The sequence below is a fragment of the Pleurodeles waltl genome, chromosome 10 (assembly GCF_031143425.1).
Source record: "Pleurodeles waltl isolate 20211129_DDA chromosome 10, aPleWal1.hap1.20221129, whole genome shotgun sequence".
Classification (NCBI taxonomy): domain Eukaryota; kingdom Metazoa; phylum Chordata; class Amphibia; order Caudata; family Salamandridae; genus Pleurodeles; species Pleurodeles waltl.
In genome coordinates, this window is record NC_090449.1 from 227,703,692 (window position 1) to 227,726,294 (window position 22,603).

Genomic DNA, 22,603 nt, shown 5'->3' on the forward strand with positions numbered 1-22,603 from the left:
GATAATTGTTTCATAGATCCCACAATTGAGCATATCTATGTTTGGGAGGGTTAGTGACCATAATACCTTTGAGTAATTTACAAACTAAAGGATGCATACCTACGGGTTTACCATCTACTTGAGCCTGTCCGACAGAAAAGGCTGATCTGAAATGATTTACTGACCTGTAACAAAGTCTGGAAGAGGCACATTCTGAGACGTAATTGATGAAATCTTTTAGATCGAACACCTCAGGATCCAAATCCCACTGTAGGCACAAACCCACCCATTTTCCCCTAGCGGAAGCATATTGTTTGTGGGTGGATGGATCTCAAGCTTGTTGTAAGAAGAAAGCAGCATCTTCTGAAATTCCAGCTATTTTGTTGAGTCTTCTGATACCTGCCGGCTAGCTGGTACTGGAGAAGAAGAGGGTGAAACATCCAGGAAAGGGCCAACAAGAACTCCGGAAACACCGGGAGAAGAAGTGGAAAGTTCATTGGCATCTCTACAAGGCCGGAAATCAACAATGGAGACCAAGATTGTGTTTTTTAGGTGGGAGGGTGACTTGTACCAATGCTGCTTGTTGTCACCTGACTTTAGCCTAAACCCTGGGAATAATCATGAAAGGAGGAAAGGTGTAATTCACCTGAGTTGCCCAGTTCTGAAGAAGGTGTCCGTGGCCAGCTCAGTTTGGTCTGGTCTCCAACTGTAGAAACCTTTCAATGGTCAGTTCGGTCTGGAGGAAAACAAGTCCACTTGACAGAGACCCAGGGTCCAGTGAATCATTTGAAAGACCTGAGGATAAAGCTTCTAGTCACTGTCATCCACTAGAAACCTGGGATTCTAGTCTGCCACAACGTTGTCCAGGCTGGGAAGGTATCCTGCTACCATTGTGATCCTCTGTTGAAGGCCAACATGCCAGAACTCTTTGGCAATTTGACTCCTTCCAACCTGTGGATATACTGGACAGCAGAGACATTGTCCATCTGGAGGAGGATGCAACAATTGTTTTTCTTGGGAGATGGAGACTTTATAGCAAAAAGCCCTGTCAGAAGTTTGAGGCGGTTTATATACAGGCTGAGTTCTTCTGGAGACCACCGATCTCCTGTGGAAAACTCTCCGTACCTAGCACTCCAGCCCTAACGACTGGTATTGTACTCTATGACCACATTTGAAACGGCTCCAAAAATGGCTTTGCCCTTCCATGCTTCCATATTTTGTAACCACCACATGAGTTCTGCTTTTGCTTCTTGGGACAATGATACTTGACAGTTGTATGTCAATCCTTGTTGCAGGTGATGAATTTTCATTCTCTGAAGAGCCCTGTAGTGTTGGGGGCCGGGAAGATCGTCTGAATGGAGGAGGCTAGAAGGCACACAAGGCAAGCTACAGACCTCAACTAAATGAGTTGGAAACCTAGGAATTCAATATGTTGAGAGGGGACCATCACTGACTTCTTGTGATTGATAACAAAACCCAATTGCTGGAGAGAGGATGTCATAATGGAGAAATAGCTTGTTTTCCTTGAAGTTCCTGAATTCTATAAATCCATTTTTTTGTAGGGAAAAATTGAGAAGAGAGGGGGCGATGGTTTGAACTGGAACCTGAGAAAGCTCTATGCGGTAACCTTGTACAGTTTCCAGAGCCCATGAATCTGAAGAAAGTTTGGCTCAATTGTGAATAAAATAGTGAAGCCTACCTTCTAATGGAATACCAGGAAAGCCTCCTAATGGAACACCAGGAAAAGGAATTACCTGTAAGTGTGAGTTGGAGGAGGCTTGAGCACCAAGACCAATACCCCTGTGAAGCATTCTCAGAAACCCCTGGTTCTGAATGGGAAGAAGCCGGGCTGGGAGGCATCTTGTCCATTCCCAGACATTGAAGGCTGAAGTTCCTTTGAAGTCCTTAGAAGTAGGCCCAGCCGGCCAAATGCCCTCGTCTTTGGTTGGCCCATCCCAAAGGAGGAGTAAAACCTTTTTGAGGGAAGATAAGCTTTATCAAGGGCAGTGAAAGTATTAACAAACTTCCCAATGTCCTTAAGAAAAGGATCCCCAAAAAGCTTGCCTTCAGCCAACAGACCAGCCTCCCACCTACCTAGTTCTACCAACTTATGGTCAGTTCTCATGAGGACTGATTCATGTCTCTCTGAGGTGAGAATGTCAGGGTTCACACTCTTGCCAGTTTCCGGAGCATTCAGAGCCAATTCCAGGACTTTTGCCAGGGGGCTACAAATGTCCAACAGCTTGTGCTGACAGGCTCAAAAGTCCAGATCAATGCCCTTTTTTTGGATCATGGTTGTACTTTTTCAGGAAAGTGAGCATACTTGGATCAATGTCAGGAGTATCTGCTGTGTTATGGGGAAAATCTGGTCTGGGACATTACATCCTAAGGCGATTGTGCACTTCTTTTTCAAAACTGTGGCAGAGATGGGCTGGCATATATTCTGCCACTGCTTGAGCCGGAGTTCAATCAGAGGACCTTGGGTGGACAATATCATCCAGTTCAAAATCGAAAATAGTGTGTGGAATGGGGGAAAAGGGCTGCCTGAAAGGAGTGAGAGGATTTTTTTCCTTTACTGCATAAGGGTCTGCTAAATTGCAACAGGGGAGAAAACTGAGTCTTGGAGTCTGAGTTAGAAGAAGGGGGTTGTTTATTGGTGCATGGCACCGCTTTGGCACTGTAAGTGTGTTCTCCCAATATACCCTGTGAAAGCTTAGCAATAGGCTCAGAATGGGGCCATATGGAGGTCAATGCCAGGACGGAGAGAGATTTGGAGGACCTGGGGAAATCAAGGTCTGGTAGGACCCTGAGGGGGTCAATGACTGGGAGGACCTAGAGAATATGAGAGGCTAGGAGGACCCAGAGGGTCATTTTGGTGCCCTACAAATTAATCAAGGTGTTTCGTAATGGGTGGCAATGCTGCCGAAAGCACCTTGCCCAAGGAATGCTGCGCAGAATGGTTTATAACTGCCACAAGGCCACAATCAATGTAGTAGCCATCATCATCCCCAGTCCTGTAGGCGTCATAATTGGGGTCAAAGGGCTCATGTTCTGACATATTGCGGCCCAAAAAGGGAAAAACAAGAGGCAGAAGGTGAGTTACCACAGGACAAATCCCTGGAGGGAAGCAAGAGGTTGAGTTCAGCAGAGCAGGCAGTTACAGGCACAATCAACCAGGTGATATGCACCAGAGGAATTATTTCAGCCCCGAAGAGAATCTCTTAGTCAGGGCATCAGGAGGGAGCAGATACAATTAAAAAAGATATATTTTAGGTGTTATTTGCTAGAAGAAGCCCCTGTTGTTGCTGCCCAGGGAGGCAACATCTCTGTCTGCGTTGAAGACTCAGCTTGAAGCCACCGAGTGCATGAGAAGAGCTGGCAATAAATAGAGAAAGAAGAATATGCGTCAAGTAGCCCAGCTGGCCCACTTGTGCATTTCTCGCACCTGAGCTGGACCACCGCAAGAAGCGGCCCGCTCCAAATAGGGAGAGTGTAAAGGTAGGGAGGGAGGCGCAACACATGCCAAGAATACATTTTCAATATATCAAATGACAATTAGAAATTACAGTTTAATAAGCATATTATGCACTATACCGATCAGTGGTAAGATAATAAACATCGGGCGGGCCACTCTGCAACATGAAAGTACATAAGCAGACAGAAATACAGTACAACATGTTATTGAGCACAATAGCACAATAAGAATAAGCAATTGTGAGGCATGCATCGTGACTGTGGAGCTGCAGAGAAAGAGGCAGTTAAGATAATGCCTCACAGTCGTGGAGTTCCTGACAGGGACAGGAGATGATTAGTGAGCTGTGGTAGGGGGCGTGGTTCAAAGATTCATGGGATATGTAGTTTATGTTGTGTTTTTTCCTCTGTTCTTATTGGCTGCTGTTTGGAGTCGTAAAGAAAAGAGAACACATAACCTGATCCTCCGGTTCTGATACAGAATCCAATTACACCACCAGTTTCATGTGCAGTTGAGCACTAAAGACGTGTACATGTCTGTTCACCATGCAGGGAACGTTCTCACCCCAACACTCACAGTAGGTTTTGATGCAGTTGATCATAGCATGCTAATCTCTGTCTTTCATTTCCGTGTGGGCCTCCCAGCTCTTTAAGATTAAATGCTATTCTTCAGGCAGGGTTGCATTGCAGCACAGTGTGCCTCAAGGTTCCATGTGAGCTCCCACATAGTTCAATCTGTACCCTCAAATAATTGAGTAAGTTATTCAAGGGTTCAGGACTCTCCATTCACACATATGGAGATGGCACCCAGATCTTTTTGCAAACTTCTCACCCTTAAATGACATAATTTTCTGCACCTTCCTCACCAATCTCCAACTATGTATATCTGAGAGCTGATTATATTTCAATGTCCAGAATGCTTAGTTTCTTCCTTAGCCTACAAACATAAGAACAAATGGGATCTCGGGTTAGCCTTCACTGTTTCCTAAAGTAAAATGTTTAGGCTTGTTTTTGTACTCTCTGCTTATGCTGATTCCCTGCATAAACAAAATTTGGAAAAACTTTCACTTTTTACCTACAAGCTTTCCAAAAAATTAAAACTTTTGTGTTAAATATGCATCTAAACATTTTAGCCCACCCATTTTTTATGTCACACTTGGAAGTTGATGGCACCAATCTTGTTGTGGAGCCTGAAACCTCACTAAAAGGTAAACTCTTATGTTCAACTAGAAGGTTCAATCAAATGACCCAATCATTTTCAGCTTACATTGGCTGTTTACTGAATCAAAACTTTAATTTACAATTGGATGCATATCTTACAAAGTACAACAAGCAGCAAGGAGCTGGTTGGAATACTTGGATTAATCCCAGCTACTAGTGATTGTTTGAGACAGCATTCTAGTCAAGCATGTTTCATCTATGTGACACCAGGCAGAGATGTGCAAATGTAAATCAGCTTTAATCCTGTATCAATAGGGACAATCCACCCTAAACCACCAGAGTAATTACCAGTGACTGATACTAATTCCAGTATTCCATCCACCACTTTTTGTTTTACTCTAACCTACAAAGTTCTGCGCCTGATCATCATCATATCTGGACAATCTACTGAACATCTCAGGTGGTCAGGAACTCTTTGAACGTAGGAGTATCTATGTTCAGATGACATCTAAAAGTTCACCTACTATGACTATAACTGAATAGGTTTGTGTGAGGAAAGTGGTTTATTATATGGTGTGGTTGTGAGATCTTACTATGTAATATACTCACCACCTGTACTGGGTCCAGTCAGATTCATTTGAAAAACCGTAGATCATCCCTGGATAACTGTGGCTCTTGGCAGTCAGGGTTTATCAAAGGAACACATGTAAAGCATTAATAAGTGTCAAAACAGTTGAATAAAAATGAAGCATGACGCAGTAAATATGAGAAGCCAATGTATACAAATTGCTTGTATTTTTACCTTTAAAAAGAAACCTCAATGGCAAAAAGCCACCAGAGTGCTCTGGAGATATAAATTTTCAATGAAACAAAAAATCACTGCTTTTTCGCTCCGTGCAATAAATCATTGTAATGGACTACACTAGCGGTAAACTTAGCAAACTTTGGAAAACTTTTAAAAAGTTGTAAACTGCTACTTGGCAAGCTTTGGGAAACCAACTCTACCAAGTAGTGAGCCACAGGTGCCAAAGAGGCTTAGCTTAGTTGAACAGTTACCTCGTAGTCAAAGCAGTCTCCAGTCCAGTTCAAAGCTATATGGGTGAACCGCCATAGACTTCAATGGAGTGGTCCTGATGCAAGGGATACAGGATAGTACAGGATGCTGAAAATACTGAATGGTGTTGAGGATGTTGATCCAGTGATATGGGTTTTACTGGGGCTACTCCTCAGTCCACGAACATGGTGGGGCAACTTTGGCCATAGATGTCGACGTCCCTGGAAGTCTGGGTGAAATCAAGCCATCAACTGTCCTGGTCCCTGCAGACTCAGTGCAACTTTTGAGAGTCAGGACTCAGTCTCCCAGGTGGGACTTAGGCAGTCAGCAGTGGTTAGGCATTCATGATTTTGTGGTCTAGGATCTGTAATAGTCAGTCAACTGACTCTTGGAGTCACTTCTTCTGTCTGAGGCCTGGGGATGACTTTTCCTCAAGTCAGGCACCACAGGCATAGCCCTTTCTGTGCTAGCCCAAGGATTGGCAGGTGCAGTCTAGTCTTCTTCATCCTCTCTTTGCTGGGTCCAGGGAATAGTACTGCAGTCCTTCTTCAGTCCACTCTTCAGACCAGCCATTATCTCAAGCCTGGGTGCCAAGAGTGCCACTTTGCTGCCCACTATGAACTCAGGGGAATGGGGCAGGTAACAAGCAAATCTGGATACGAAACTCCTCCTTCCTGATGATAACTTCCTATGAAGTGTGGCATCTAGCTATCCCAGAGCGCACTTTTCTGTCCCTTCTCAACATGGGAGAACCCTTCTCTTGGCATATGAAGCTCCCTAGTCCATCTTAGACTTGTGGCTCCCTGAGGGCTACACACCCCTTAAAAAAACCTCTGCAACTGCTTCAACCGCTCTCTCTCCAATGTCAGCTTTTCTGCAAAAAACAAAAACAAAAGTGCAGCCCCTTTTGTGTGTGACTACCATTTGCTCTTGAAAGTTAGCTTCCCCTTTGAACCTCGTGTTTTGGGCTCACACCCTGTTTGCCTTTCCTGCAAGGAGGAGATCACACCACCTGCCTTGGCAGATCCTTTGTGTTCCCTTCTGAGAGTTGTTCACATGTCTCCCCAAGATGGCAGAAGGCTACCTCAAGGGCAGCATCTTGTGTGCAACCATAAACAGTCACTGGAAAACTTTGAAAAATAAAGTGGCAACTTTCTAAAACCCAGAATGGGCTTATCGGCCGCTTCCCTGCCTAAAGCTAAACTTTCAGTGGCATTCCACTAAGAATTTTCTCTTAATTTTTTAGTTCAAATATTTTCCAACAAATACACCTTCTGGCACCTCTTTTTTTCCTTTTAAAGACGGGAGATCATACCTCCTCATTTGGGTCACCCGGGTATTTGCTAGAGGGCCGTGTGAGAGGCCAAGCACTCATGACAATGATAGCCAGTGTTAGCGCGTCAGAGTCTTGATAAGTAAACTTACAAGGAGACACGCCTAGGTCGATGAACCTTTGGACCACGCTCGGGGACTTCCCAGTACGAGATGTCTTTTTGGCATCACAGATCAATAGATCAATAACTCAATCAAAAATCACAATGACTTATCAACTGGCTCATTAATAACATTTAATAATAATCCATAGTCAAACACACCATGACCTTTCAGTCATGAATAACAACACCAATTCAGTTAAGTGTTAGGATATTTATTTCCCTATTGGTTAGAAACTAATGTAATTCCTGTTAATCTCATTAGCAATTCATCTCATAGTAACTCTTCAGATTTGCAATTAGAATGCCATTAATCAATGCATAGATAATATTCATTCAGTATTAACACGTCATTAATAAGAAGCAACTTAGCAAAGTCATAGTAATACCTGATTCAACAAAGCAAGAACTCAGTCATTTGTCTATTTGTGTAGGATATTTGTGAACACCTTAACTAACCTCAAATTAGCATTAGCATGTTGGGCTTCATGCAAAACAATTTAGTAGACATGAATTTAGAAAACATCAAAACTATGGTCTCTATTAAAAGAGCAGTTGGTACCTAGAAAGAAAGGCAAACAGACAATTTACAATTTTGCATTAGATAGTTACCAATCCAACAGATCAGCAAACAGCATCAGTCTTCATCCTCAGGACATCAGTCGGTTCACCATCAGCAGAGATAGGATGGGGCAAGGTCTCGATATAACATTGCTAAGGAATAAGACCTTCCCTCATAGGGAGGAGAAGTAAGAATCGGGTAAGAACGGGTAGAGGATGGTTTAAAGTAATAGGACAAAACAAAAGGGTGGAAAAGTCTCTGTGAGTAAGTGAAGTCTAAAAGGTCTCTCTTTCTCTGCATCTGCATCTCCTCTTCGGTCACTCCGTTATATCAAAACTGTCTAATTAGCCCTTAGCTTCTCATTGGATCATAATTGGTGCATCGTTATCTCTGTCCAATAATCCTCCACGCACTTAACCAGAATTTTCCACAAGACACAGTTCTCATGTCGCTGATTGGCCCATGTTATTGACGTCTTCATCGGTTGGAATGCCAGGTAAGAAAAGTTACACTTCACGCTCCAGTCAGTGGCTCCATTGTTTTCTCCTACTCCAGGCAGCCTTGCACTTGTTACGAATTACACTGTTGAATTCAGCGAGAATGTCTCCTTGAGCAAGTCGGGTCTCATGAGAAAGAATTTACTACGGCTACGCACACATAACTTCTGGAAAAGTACAACTTCGTGTCCTTCAGAAAAACAGCACATTGCACGTTAGAAAAATGCAGTTTAATATGAGACCAGGCAGCTAGGCCCAGACCCTCGCTAAGCTAAGGAATTAATAGGCAAACTCTTAATATAACTCTAGTTATGTTAAGCTAATACAAATTCAAGACATTAGTGCATAATTAATTCAAAATTAATAGCTTTCATTAGTCTTCATATACATTGGTAGCCACTCCCCGTGGGCACATTTCAAACGTGTGCATTATTTTCTATGTTAACACATTTTCTATGCAGCTTCACCACACAAAATGTTGCGAGCTTTTCATGTTAATATTAATTTTAAAAGACACACTCCAACACCAGCTCCAATCCCTGCCCTGCATGCTCTCACCCATCAGGGGAACTGGCTTTTATGTTCCTCCCAGCAGCAGTCCTGCTGCAATGTAGGGAGGAGTCGGGTACTAGAACTCTCCCTGCTCCTGCACAGATGAGTACAGAGCAGCAAGTTTGGCCTGCAGATTTTTGGTAGCCCTTTCTTCCTTGTGTTCTTGGGTTCCCAGTACTTAGCAGAGACTTTCCCTTGTGCAATGGTTTACAAGTAGTGGTGGAGGGTTCTAAAAGGTGGGTGCCTCTGCCTAATTCAATGATGTCAGATCATCCCTCCACCCCTGACTTGGCCCCTTGCACAGCAGCTTAGGGTTTCCCAAGTTGGTGAAATTAGGTTTCACCAGTAATAGTTCTTGAAGGGTCTTCCAGCACCTGCCTTTCTTTGTTTCTGTGAGAAAGGCCATGCACAGGCTTGTCAGTAAGTGTGAACTAAATGGCTAATGCAGCCTTTTCTCCCACCTTCTATTCTCCCCCTAGTGCTGGTTAATCCTTTTTGAATGGCTTTATTGTAGGGGGGGGGGGCACTTTTATCTATCTGCTGACCTGCAGAGTAACGAGTGTGGCCCTGCAGGGTAGTTCAAATCTGAATCTTGTTAAGTCTGACTCTGGAAAATGCTGCAAAATCCAAGGTATATGATGGAGTGTAAATGTGGTCAAATTAACATTATAGTTGCTCTCTGATTTTAAACCTAGGAAGACAGACTTTAATCTGTTGCCCAGGTTGAGCCAAAGCGAGTTTGATATCACACCCTCTGCCCAGCCTTGCTGTTTTCAACTTCTTCGACCTTGTTGCAAGTTTTCCTCTGCTAGCAGCACCAAAAAAGATTCAAACATCCTCCCAGAATCTAATGGATATCATCTTCACACATTTTCCTGACAAACATTCGTCTTGCTACGTAACTCCGTGGCAACGCGTGTATACAAGTTGCCAGTTCGATGCTGTGCACCTGATTCTTTCCATACCCATTTTTTCACCCGCACTAGTTATGACATGGTGTGTGAATGTTTGTTTTTTCTAAAATGTAAGGTTTTAGGATTCACCGAGGCGGCGCCTGTGCTGTCTCTTCGGGACATGCTGCGAGTGTACAGAGGATCCCCTGCTTTTAATTTGGTAATGGTTTCCTTGTTCAGAAAGCCTTGCTTCCGTGTGGTTTCACTTTGTTGTATGTCCCTCCTTGTGTTTTGCTCCCTCCCATGGAGTAGTGACCTTATTGTATCCTTTAACTTTAGTGTATTTCCCTTTGTGTATGCGCGCAGTTTTTGTGCTGCAGAGTGCCAGTGTCTCATTTTTTTGTGTTGTCTTGTTAAATCTTTTGGAAGATGCGTTCAAAGTGATTTGGTTTAAAATGTGCTTTCTTTGTTTAGCTGTGTTGACAGACTTTTAGAAAATTACGTACTTTATTTTAGAAAAAATAAATTTATTTTGTTTAGTACGTCTTTGCCGTGAAAGCTTTGTGAAATTGCATCGACCACCTGCCTTCTATATGAGTAGCCTCTTCCAGTGGCAGGCAGCACGGCCAAGCAGTATGACTTTGGGCTTCCAGCGCTATGTTTCTCTTATAATGATATCATTGGAAAATTGGAACTGAGAAGTCAATTTGAAATAAAAAAGCATATAATAATTGGCTGGGCTGGGTGCCATTAAAAACAGCATTTCCATTGCGAGAGGTTAGAGTGTGTACTTGTTTTTCCTTGGTGTGTTTCCCTTTTGATCAGTGCCGCTCATTGCGCTTTATCTTTAAATATGGCGGCATCGTGTCTTTTTTTTCCTGCTCGGCGTGGCTTGCTCTTTCTCCCTGCTGCTTTCCCTTTCCACCGGTAGGACTGGGATCCTGTCTGCAGTTACACCGTGAAAACGAACCGGAGAGCTGTCGCCGCTGTTCCTCTTTGACATCAGTCAGAGTATAATCCACAGCCTCTTCCACCATCCTCGTCCCTTGCTGAGAAATTGTTATGGAGAAGCCAGTGTCGAGGAAGAACGAAGGCACAGGCTGGGCTATTCATCTCTTCCCAGGGCACAATGGCTGGCCTTCCTGCCTGTGCGGTGACTGCAAAGCACAAGAGTCGGGGCCAAGAGAAAGGCAGGTGACCAGCTGTTAATGTCTGTCAAGATGAGGCATACAGCACCTGCTCAAACAGATGATGTAGCTTTTAAGAAAATACAACTCTTTCCAAAGAATGGCATATGGGTTGGGTAGCGCTAGGTTTTTCTCTAGGCTATGTGGGATTACATTGTTAATGAAAGTGCTAACAACACCACCAAATGGTTGTATATCAATTATTTTTTAAGCAGATCTAACTAAAATGAAGACATTTAAGCTATAAATCCCAAGTCTAGCATGCACAGTTATTTTATTTCTGTTCAGTGCATTGAAATCAAGAACATTCTGTGCTGGGCACTGTTTTCAAATCATCCGTCTTGCTAACTAGTAATTTCCTATTTCAGCAGAACTAAAAGACAAAGGTAGCCACCAGAAAGCCCAAAGGATTTCTCTCCCTTTAGGCTATTTCTTCAGATATAGGAACCAAAAGAATGCACAGTTCAAAGCTAAGAGGCTCCATATTATCAACTTGGGCAGGAGTCGTTAGGTCTATGTGAGCATTACGGACTAGGAACAAGAGCCCTCACTCACCATCAGTGACATGCTTCATCATTGAGCCATGCTCCTCGTCAAGCCGGCAATGCCTGACAGGACTCTCAAGAGGGCTCTTTGCCAGAGATCTTTTCGAAATATTTGCCGGAGATGAATGCAAAAATGTGGGATTGGAGTGAAAAGGAAGTGTTAAAAATGACTAAGGGAGTCCCAAGGACAGACCTTTATTGTAACCTGGCACCCCGTCACGATTAAAAACAAAAGCAAATAATGGGGGAAGCTAGATATAATGATCTAGTTCCCCTACATCTAAGTCTGATGTATGCCTTACACCTCAACACAACTATAGGTGTCTGCAAAAAGAAAGCTTTCGTGTGTGGGTAATTCCTACACTACCTACCCTAAAAAACTGGTCAACATGTTTCTCGCTCTAATAGTCTGAAGATCTGGTAGCGATTTGTCAGGGCCTAAGAAAACCCTAATCCTCACTAAGAGAGTAACAGTACTCACTGTCAAAAAGACACATACCACAATCCTTACTATCATACTTGCAACAGAAGCAGGGACCTGATGAAAAAAAAGGCAAGCAGATCTAGTTACCAATACTTAATACTGATAAAATCTAGTACAATTTGTCCCATGCCAACTAGTGTCTCACTTCTAAGTGGAAACCACTGTAAAAGCCATGCTAGTGCTCAAAGTGGAATGTGTAAGGTGAAGACAACCATGCGCAAAAAATCACAAGGCCAGTCCTATGGAGTGACTCTTACCCTCCTAAATTCAGGAAATTGGGCCCCTTGAGGATAGCATGGGCGCTGATTATTCAAAAATATATTAATCTGGCAGACAATGAAATAAAGTAGACAGTCTTGATAAACAAGAATGTAAAGTATATATAACAGATGATGAGACAGCATATCAAATCGTTATATTGATGGTCAGGGGTATGATATCATCCCATTACCTTGGTCAGAGACTCCCTCATTAGTGATAGTTCCCACCAAAGGGTAAACTGGTGTGGAAGCTATATATCTATACCTTTATCTGAGTCCATAAGTGGTACTTTTACTGGTAAAAGATACCTATTGAAACTGCATATCTAAAAATTCAAGTCAACAGAGTGCAACAGTCTCTCTCCCTACTGTATGTATTTTAGATCAGTCCCTGACTCCTCTGTCGGTTGAATTTTTAGATATGCAGTTTGAATAGGTATCTTTTAAGTCAAGGCAACATTAATGTGTTTTAACCAGACATTATGTTATGTTTAAGGTGGTCTATTGTTCCTTTCTTACCTAATAAAAATAAGATATTTTTTATCATTAAAGCATACTGTATTAGGCCCAATATAAGGGCCCAAACATGTTGCCTTAAGATGAATCCTTGTGTTGAGTAAGTTTTATGATGAACATGCGTAAATACAATGTGTAATTCTGTAACTGGCTAGTGTGCTTCGCTCCGTCGGTCAGGAATGAGGAGGGTCATTCTGATACTGAATGTGGACAAAATGATGGCCATACCTCCCCACAAAGGGTAATCCAAGTGAGAATGCCATATGCAAGAGGCATTCTAAAACATTTACAGTTGGCCAGAATTGGATGCATGTAGGAATATAATTGGCAAAAATATAATCTGACATAAATATTGTGTCCTGAATGTTGTTTACTGAAATATCATGTAATTAGGTGTAGATTGTATGTTTTTACCTTCAGTAGGGTGGCATTGTTGTTAACGATATTTATAGCACAATATTTTTGTCAAACTGCATTTAGTTTATGACATTCTGATATTATACAGCCAGACTGCATTAAAATGCACAGGTCCGGGACACATAGGCCACATGTTTGAGGTCACCGGATGTCACTTCATAGGATGCCATTGGGTCACAGATCATGTGATGTCACTTCCTGTGATTCCATCCATAGGTAAAAGGGCATGTGATGACACTTCCGCTACCCCTGGTATATTGGTGAATCGATGTCCATGAAAGGCACCTTTCAGACACCAAGGATGTGTTTTTTTATTTACGCTTCCTACCAAAAGTTCTGAAATTTTGACCTGCTGTAAATGATGGTTGTGTGTGATCCTCCATGATTGTGTTCAGCAAAATAGTGAACATGTGTTGCAGGTATTTGTTGGCGAGTGTTATGCATAAACAATAAAGCACATTTTAGAACTAATACATTTATTCACAGTATTAATATGAAATATTGTTCTGTTCCATTTCTTTTAGTATTGTTTTGTAAGCCACAAACACTTTATTTTCCTCTTTGGATTCAATATTAACTTTTCACAGAAATGCATAGCAAATACATTGGAGCCAGTGAATTTTGTGTAGCGCAAGCTCAAAGTACATTTTTGATAAAATGTGAATTTAGAACTTAGGGAGAGAAGTATGAAGGTTGTGAATACCAAACCACACTGTATTTTTTAATACTGAATTGCAATTTACGATTATGTGTTATGTATGTATCAGAGGCCTCAAGAAATATTTAGCAATTCAGTAGGATCCTCACTCAAAATCTACGGAATTGCAATTATTGATTTGGTATTTTGCAAATGGATTCAGAAATTGTGAATCTTGCACTCAGGTACTGAGTGATAACCTCACATTCAGGAAGTGATTCTCTGCATGCTCTGTTGATGCCTGGGGAACACAGAGGAAGGCAGGCAGTCCCAAAATGTCCCTAGAGCAGGCTTCTCCAACGAGTAGCTCGTGGGCTACTAGTACCTCTCCGGCTACCTGAGAGCAGCTCTCCTGTGTGCAGCCCAGCATACTAAATTAGAAAATTTTGCTTGGTTGAATTAATATGTATATACCAAAATTGAAAGGTCTGTATTTGTGGTGAAAATGTATCCATTTTCTGAACCCATAATTTCTCAAATATATTTACGGATGATATTTGAATGATAAATCATGCAGTAATGGGAGACTTAGTACTACAATTATTACCTTTGTGCTAGGTGGCACTGCAGCTGTGGCTCTTATGTATTAGCATTTCTGCTGGCAATCTTGCACTGAGGCGATCACAGCTGGTAATCTTCCATAGGGTGACCACCAATGTACTCTTGTCTAATGTGTACAAGAATAATACTTTTGGTAGTTTGGGTTGATTTTCATTGAACAAACATAGCTCTCATTAGTGAAAAGGTTGGCGACCCCTGCCCTAGAGGATTCTAAGGAGGATGCTGGAAAGAGGAAAAGAAAGCTGCAAGTTAATGAGAAGCAGATGGAAATTGTCAAGTATGTCTCATATTGATGAGCTCTTTCGCATCCCTTATGTAAATATGCCTGATTTAAAAATCTGGCAAAGTATTTAGGTGAAAATTCTGTGGGTGTCACCCAAAAAAACATTGAGCAAACACGAAAATGAAGGTATGACTTGAGATTAAGAATGAAGAAGAAAGTGGCAAGTAGTCTATCTGTGTACCCCCTAATCAGCCACCACTAATCTGTCCTGAAGAGTTTATTGAGTCGAACTTTAAGCATGAGAGCATTAGTGGTTTAAGTGCAATTGACATATCAGCACCACCCTCAGCTGTTAAAGTCGAAGGGAAAATTTGTAATGTTTATATTTAAACTTGACATTTATTTATCTTATTTTACCTGTTTTTGGTTATGTTTTACGTTTTAGCAAGGTGAGATAACCTATGCAATGTGCATCCCACAAAAGCTTTTGGGTTTCTTATTTATTGTGCACTATGGGAACTATGGTCATCAAATAATTCTATAAACAGAGAGTCAGACATTTTTAAACATTACACATACAATACTAACAGGTAATACATTCAAAACTTTAAACATGACTCATACAACACTAATATGCAATATTCCACTTTTTACAACTAAATTATTATGAATATCTCATATATTTTTGAAGCAGAAACTTAAAGTTATTGTTTCATTATATATCCTCACAGCTATATTCATTCTGTTCTTACACAGATCTGCCAACGCATAAAGAGAAAGAAACTGAACCAGAGGGACTGCAAAATACTGAATCAGAACTGGAGGTAGTAAATGAGCCACCACACATTACCACACCAACGGCACCTTCAAGAGTTACCACAATTCCAGAGTCTGAAGAAACTCCAATACCCAGAAACATTCTACAATCTGCTTTAAGGGTAGTACAATTACATAGGAGGATTGTCCAGTGCCAAAGCAGTGTTTTAAGGGCCGGATCTTCTGGTTATGTTACATCACATGACAGGGCAGCAGCCTCTCAGTTTTTGGTGGCATTGAAGCATCAATGTTGTCAGTGCAGCGCCTGTAACATAAAAGTATAAGAGGAGTTAGCAAACAGTAAATGGCCATTAAAAAACAATTGAAATGCTTTCGAAAAGCTTAATAATACTTTAGAGCAGTGGTTCCCAACCTGTGGTCCGGAGACCCCTGGGGGTCCACGAAGCCTCCTCAGGGGGTCCGCGGCTGCTTAGAAAATGATATAATATTAACAAATGAGGTCCCCAGCTTTCAGTAATGAATGACTAATTATTGGAATCTGGGGACCCCTCAAAGATTCAGTGAGGGTCCCCGGGTTCTCCGAAAGATAAAGTGGGGGTCCACAGAAGTCAAAAGGTTGGGAACCACTGCTTTAGAGAATGGTCGAATGTCATGCTGCAAAAAAATGATAACAAAAGTCATGCTTGAACTAATTTATGTTGTGTTATGCAACGGGCAAGAATGTCAAATGAATATGCCTCATGTATCAATGTTTTAAGTCGATCAGTTAATGCTCATCCCCTTGCTGCTTCCAGTTTACCTAAGTGCATGGTTAACCTGTGCAGCGGGGAAGGGGCTCTTGTCCTTGTACCAGTAACCACTGCCTTAGAAAGCTAGCATTGCCACCTCAAAAAGGGGCACTTATGGGAGAGAAAAAAACATTAAAGAACTGTTTTCAGATTTTGTCATTTGTGTTTTCCATTGTTCCACGTGTTTCATTTATGCATACTTAGGTATGTTCATACTTTGGGACAAGTATTGTGACTTAACCATATTGTTGACTAAACACAAGCCTGAAAGTGAAAAGTCTGCTTACTTTCAGAAGCAGCAACTTAGTAGTATTGTGTATTTCACTCACCTTAAAACTATTGATTAGTAAAGTCTGCTTAGCACGCTCTTCCTTCGGCTGCTCTTGAAGCATCTTGAGGTAGGTGTGATAGTGGGTTTGGTTCATTATCTTCAGAAACTGAGTCTGTATCTTCTGTGGGGACTCCCTACTGGTTGCTCTATTCTGCATCATAGCACAGGTAGCAAGTGTCTTAAAAGAGGTTTAAGAGCTATATTGCAGTGCCCCGCCACTCTTACGCAGACACCTGAATCTTCCCTTCAAAACTCGAAATCTTTGTTCAAGTAAAAAGCATGTTCTTTTGTGAGCATTATTCTGTACGCTCGCTGTAGGAGTTTGGGTATAGATATGTTAAAATCCAAGGTTTTATGGCATAGGCACTGTCACCTATAAAATAAAAATGTGGTATTAATAATTAATTCACAGAACCCAGGCTTTTTATTTTAAATAGCTATTCATATGCTTACGAAGTAAATATTCATCACCAACATTTCCTCTAGCTAGATCAATGTGAACATCACTGTGTCTAAACATGTAGGAGTCATGGGTGCTCCGTGAGATCGTGCTTCTATGTCTCTAAAGATACGGGATGCATCCCACACAACCTGCATGTTTAATGAATGACTAGAATTCCTGTTCCTAAATAAATACTCATTAGCAGATGGTGGGCATATGGCTATGTGACTGCAACCAGTACGTCCGACGATATGTGGAAATGTGCTATGTCATAAAAATATAATTTTGTCAGTTGTAAATGCTATTGAGTGTTAGAGAAAATATATGGTTATTAATGTTAGCTAACATTACATCTTGAAAATGACTAAAAATGTTAGATAAGGAATTTTGGGAAACACCACCTACCACTGCAGTCACACCCTAATAACTGCCAGAGACTACAAGCTGAAGTGGGTTTAGTACTTAAACGTTCTTGAGGATGGCATTGCTTCTAAAAGTATTTCTTTTTAGCTGAGGTTTAAGTTCAGAAATTATGTCCAAAATACCCTGACTGCTAAATCTGTATTTCTCAAGAATCTCCTCCTCTGCTGAAAGAGGGTAATGCTGACCCTAAAAATGATTTTGAGTTTCCTCTTCTGTAATCCAGCCTGTATCCATATCCTGCTCGCTATCACATACAAAGCCGCCATTGTGAAAGGTGCTGGTGCATTCTGGGCCTGTTTATGTAGATTGCACCAATGAACATCCTGCTTTCATATGGTTGTAAATTGCACATGCAAAATGACCATTCTGCACATTTAACAAAGCTTAAACTAGGGTAAAACCCATGTAAATCATACCGGTAGTAAGTCATATCCTTAGGCAAATAATCTTTACTGGTTTACAACAGTTCCCAAACTGTCCTGGTCCAGAAAGGACAGCGATAAAACGGTCCTCATTCATGGAATTTGCTAATCTGACTTCATATTCTTAAATCCATTCCAAGTGGCAGCGGAACTTTTCTAAATCAGGCACACCTTTTAAGAATTAAAGCAGTTTTTAAATTGTGTAAAGTAAGAAACAATTGTTCGTAAATCAGGCCCCACGAGGCATGGACTAAAATCACACATCACAAGTTTACCTTATAATGTTTTACTATCACTGTGCATTCCTTTCCTGTAACTAAATCTTGATACTTTGGCTGGAGATACTAAACTTTAGGATAGCTACCCAGTGACAGATGCCGTCTTCACGTTTATTCCTACATTGTTCTAAAACCAAACTATTTTATTATTTTAAAAAACATATTCCTTTATATTTATAATGTGAAAAAGTTAGAATGGGAATAGGAAATACTTAAATTACAGGTTTCAAACTCCGTAGTCTGTTTGTTTTCATGAAATAAGTTAATTTGAAAGCATTCCTAGTTTTTAATAATATCTACGTTTTATTTGTCCCTGGCTAGAAAAATCCCCAATTTACTTCATGTCTGAGTCAGGTTACATAAGGTTCGCACGACTTCACATATGGAACAAACACTTTTTGTAACTGCATTTGTTCCTTGCATAATAGGGAACGGATCAAACAGATTCTTCAGCAATCCATAGTATGCAAACGTGTTGAACAATGGCAGCACTGCAGGGAACTTAATTAGTTGCATTAATGGTTACTGTATTTACATATTAAAGTTACAAATAATTACATGTTTGATGTTTTTAAAATGTGTAATATTGAGATAAAATCAATTTGCTTCAATTTTTAACAAAGCTTGACCTTTTAATAGCTTTACTACACATGTAAAACGGTTCGTAAGCAAATGGTGGGTTATTTATTTTGTCAATAGTTTCACAATTGTTTTCTCCATGACAGACCTGCAAGTCTTTATAAATGTTACATGAACTCGAGGATGAGTGGCGGTAGAGGAGTGGGGCCTGCTAAGGGGATTGGTCAGGCACGTCCTAAGCAGCTCTAAGATCCAAGTACCACAATCTCATCTTCCTTGGAAAAGCGTTGCACTACAAATCCCTCCTTGACTCAGCCAAAAATAGACCCAAAAAACTATTCGACCTCATCAAGAACCCTAACAGCTCTCCCCCAACCTCCAAATTGGAAGATTCCACAAAGAAAGCAGCGGAATTCGCTATATTCTTTGACGAAAAGGTAAAATCACTTGGAGATCAGGTCATTCATCCTACCCCCACAGAGGAGTGCAAATCCTTAACCATTTGGCAAAACTTTGACCCCATCTCTGACGATGCTCTCCTTAAATGCATCCTCGATACAAAGCCCTCTAACCATTCTCTTGACCCCATCCCTAGTGCCATTGCCATTGACTTCTATACTAATTCTCTTTCCTACTGGACCACTCTGGTCAACCTCTCCCTCAGTCAAGGCTCCCTTCCTGTGTCCTTCAAAACTGGGCAGGTCACCCCTCTGCTAAAAAAAACCACTGCTGATGCGAACGACCTCAACAACTACCGTCCCATCACTAACCTACCCTTTCTTGCGAAAATCACAGAAAAATGTGTAGCGAAACAACTCTCTCGCCATATCAAGGAAAATGATCTTCTTGACAATTTCCAGTCTGGCTTCATTCAAAACTGCAGCACTGAAACAGCCCTGCTGCTAGTGATTGATGACGCGCTGCAGATACTCGATTCAGGGGAGTCTTGTCTTCTAATTCTTCTTGACCTTTCTGCAGCCTTTGACACTGTCAATCACAACACTCTCCTTAACACTCTTCAACAGAGAATGGGCATGGAGGGCACTGTGCTCAAATGGTTTGCCTCCTTCCTCTCTGATAGATCCCAAATGATCAAAATAGCGAACAGTCTTTCAGCTCCTGTAGCAGTCAGTCAAGGTGTTCCTCAAGGCACCCACACTGTTCAATCTCTATTTAGAACCGTTGGGAAATCTGCTGAGTAAATCCGGGATCCACTATCATCTATATGCGGATGACACTCAGATTTACCTTAAGGTGGCCTCCAATCACGATCTCTCCTTCCTTAGCTCTACTCTCGACTCCATTCAAAACTGGATGGTAACTCATCAACTGATCCTGAATCCCTCCAAAACAGAATTCCTCCTCCTTTCCTCCTCCCTTTCTCATCCCCCAGTGCAAACATGGATGGATCAGATCAATCTAATGAACAATAAGCCCATCATTGTCGAGAGCGCAAAATCCCTTGGTGTCATTCTCGACAAAAAACTTAATCTACTCTCCCACATTAACTCCATTGCAAAGTCTGCTCGACACCAACTGCGCCTTCTTTGTGGGATTCGTCGCTTCTTCCCGGAGCACGACCTTAAAACCCTGGTCCAAGCGCTGGTTCTCTCCAGATTGGACTACTGCAACTCTCTTCTTACTGGCCTTCCCAAATCCCACCTTTCCCCCCTGAAGTCTATTCTCCATTCAGCAGCTCGTTTCATATATGGGGCCAAAAGAAGCGACCACATCACACCCATTTCATCCACCCTCCGTTGGCTTCCCATAGAGGCAAGATCTATCTACAAAACTGCATGTATCACCCACAAAGCCTTGCACTCCTCCTCCCCTCACTACCTGGTGAATAAACTGAAACTCTCTGGGGGCTCCAGACCATCACGTAATGCAGAAAAGTTATTGCTTGAACCTCCCATTTTCAAGAAGGAAAGATTGATGGCCCAATCCTTTTCAGGCAACGCGGTGAGAATCTGGAACTCACTTCCGCCTCAGCTTCGGACCACCACCTCTTCCCAGGCCTTCAAAACTGACCTCAAAGCTTTCCTCCTTCAAAGACACTTCCAAAGTTAATTCAAGCCCTCTGTTTTCAGAAGGAAGTCCTTCCATTATAGGATATTCTGTTCTCCATGCCTATAGAAGTGCCTTCCCAGGGTGTTTTTGTGTTTTGAGTGTCTGCCATTTAGTGCAGTATTTTACCTCTACCTGTATTTTGTACTCGTTTGTAACATGCACACGGCACCTTTCCTTTTCAACGTATCATTTGCTACCTCTTATATCTTGTTTGCTTTTGATACATGCACAACGGCCACCACTGCCTCATGTAACGTAACTATTGTTTTAGTGTTTTGAGTGTCTACCATTGATTGTAAATTTTTTTTTTTTTTTACCTCTATTCGTACTTTATTTGCTCTTGTAACCTGCACACGTCACTTTTTCCTCTCATAACGTATCGTTTGCTACCTCGTTTATTTTTTGCTCTTGATACGTGCACAATTATCACGATTGCCTCTTGTAATGTAACGCTTGTAACGCTTGTTTTTGTAACAGGCTCACTTGTAATTCTTCTCCTCTTGTATCTTTACTTTGCCTATTGTGAAGCGCTCTGACACCTTCGGGTAAAGTCCGCGCTATATAAAAACGCATTAAATAAAATAAAAAATAAAAAATATGAGGGTGGGACCAGAAAGAAGAGGGGTGTCAACTGCCTCAGGAGTCATTTCTACCTAACCCCCAGTCTCCCCCTTCCCCCAACAAAAAAGCACAGACACAGGCCTCTAAAGTAGCTTTCCATACCCCATGGACAAGGGAGGCTGCGCCAGGAGCTGAAATGGGTCATGTCTGTGCAGAGCCTTCACACGAGCTGGAAAACCCCACTCTGTGGGGGGGGGGAGGAGGAGGGGAGGAGTGTGGAGTCCAGCACACGTGTTTACCGTGTGAGATCGGCTGTTTGCTGGATGACCGTATGAAGAGCACCAATATCTTATGACAGTCTGGCACCGTTTGAGTTAACAGGAGTGCCATTAATGCACTGTTTAAAAATATGCATGTTATGTGGAATTAGCAAAATGGTTTGTTTTATTCTCTGACGCTCATACAGAAAAACTGTGCATCAGAGCATATGGTCCGTTTTTGCACCAGGGCAAACTGTGGCCCTGGTGTCGAACCAAGGCTGGCTATTCAGAAAGGATGAAAGTGCTCCGCACAGGGGAATGTGAAGGGGATATTCCATGTACTGTGTTTGCATGTATACAGTGATTGCTACCTCTGGCAAGGCTTTGCAGCACTACATTCCTTCGTGTACAGTGGTGGGAGGGAAGGAGGGGGCAGGGGGAGTCCAGAGCAAATGAGGAGGCACATTAGGCCCTAACAAAATTTTTCAGAACAAAGCATATGAGCAGAGACTCCCTAAGGGAACACTCTGTGTGCCGTGACGTGTGCACAATAAGTGACTGCCTGACAGCATTTAAAATGGGAAGGAATAGAGGGTGCCGGAGGGAAGGTTTTTTTTATACATGGGACAGGGATGAGAGGTCATCCTATGCATGCCCTGTAGCAGGATTGATTGAAAGCAGTGGCCGATGATTTTGTGGGTCCATATCTAAAAAATATGGACGTACAACAGTGAAAAACTAGGACGCTGTTCACCTCAGAGTTCCAAGCGTCACCGCACACAATTTGCGCTTCGCTCTCGTCTATTTCACGTCAATCAGAACCCTTCAGTGAAAAGCATCCCTGTCTATAATTCCAGATATCAAGATGGAAAGTTACAATTTTTGACAAGAGCTGCTAGTGAGATCAGAGCTTTCATTTAGCGTCTTTGCTTGCTGCATGCGACAGCCAGCCCAGTCCTTTTTTGTGGTGTTCATTTGATGATACTATTCCTGGAGCCTGCAATCTGGGCCAGCGCTTGAGATAATGAAACGCAGCTAACACTTCAGCTGCCTGCGCCGCCGTAGAGGCCTCTCTGTAGTATCTGCGCCTGTAGATTTATTTTTACATCTCAAGGGTTACGCTTTAATGAAAGGACAGTCTTCTGTCAGACTACTGTGGTCTTTAGTTTGGTTCCGATTT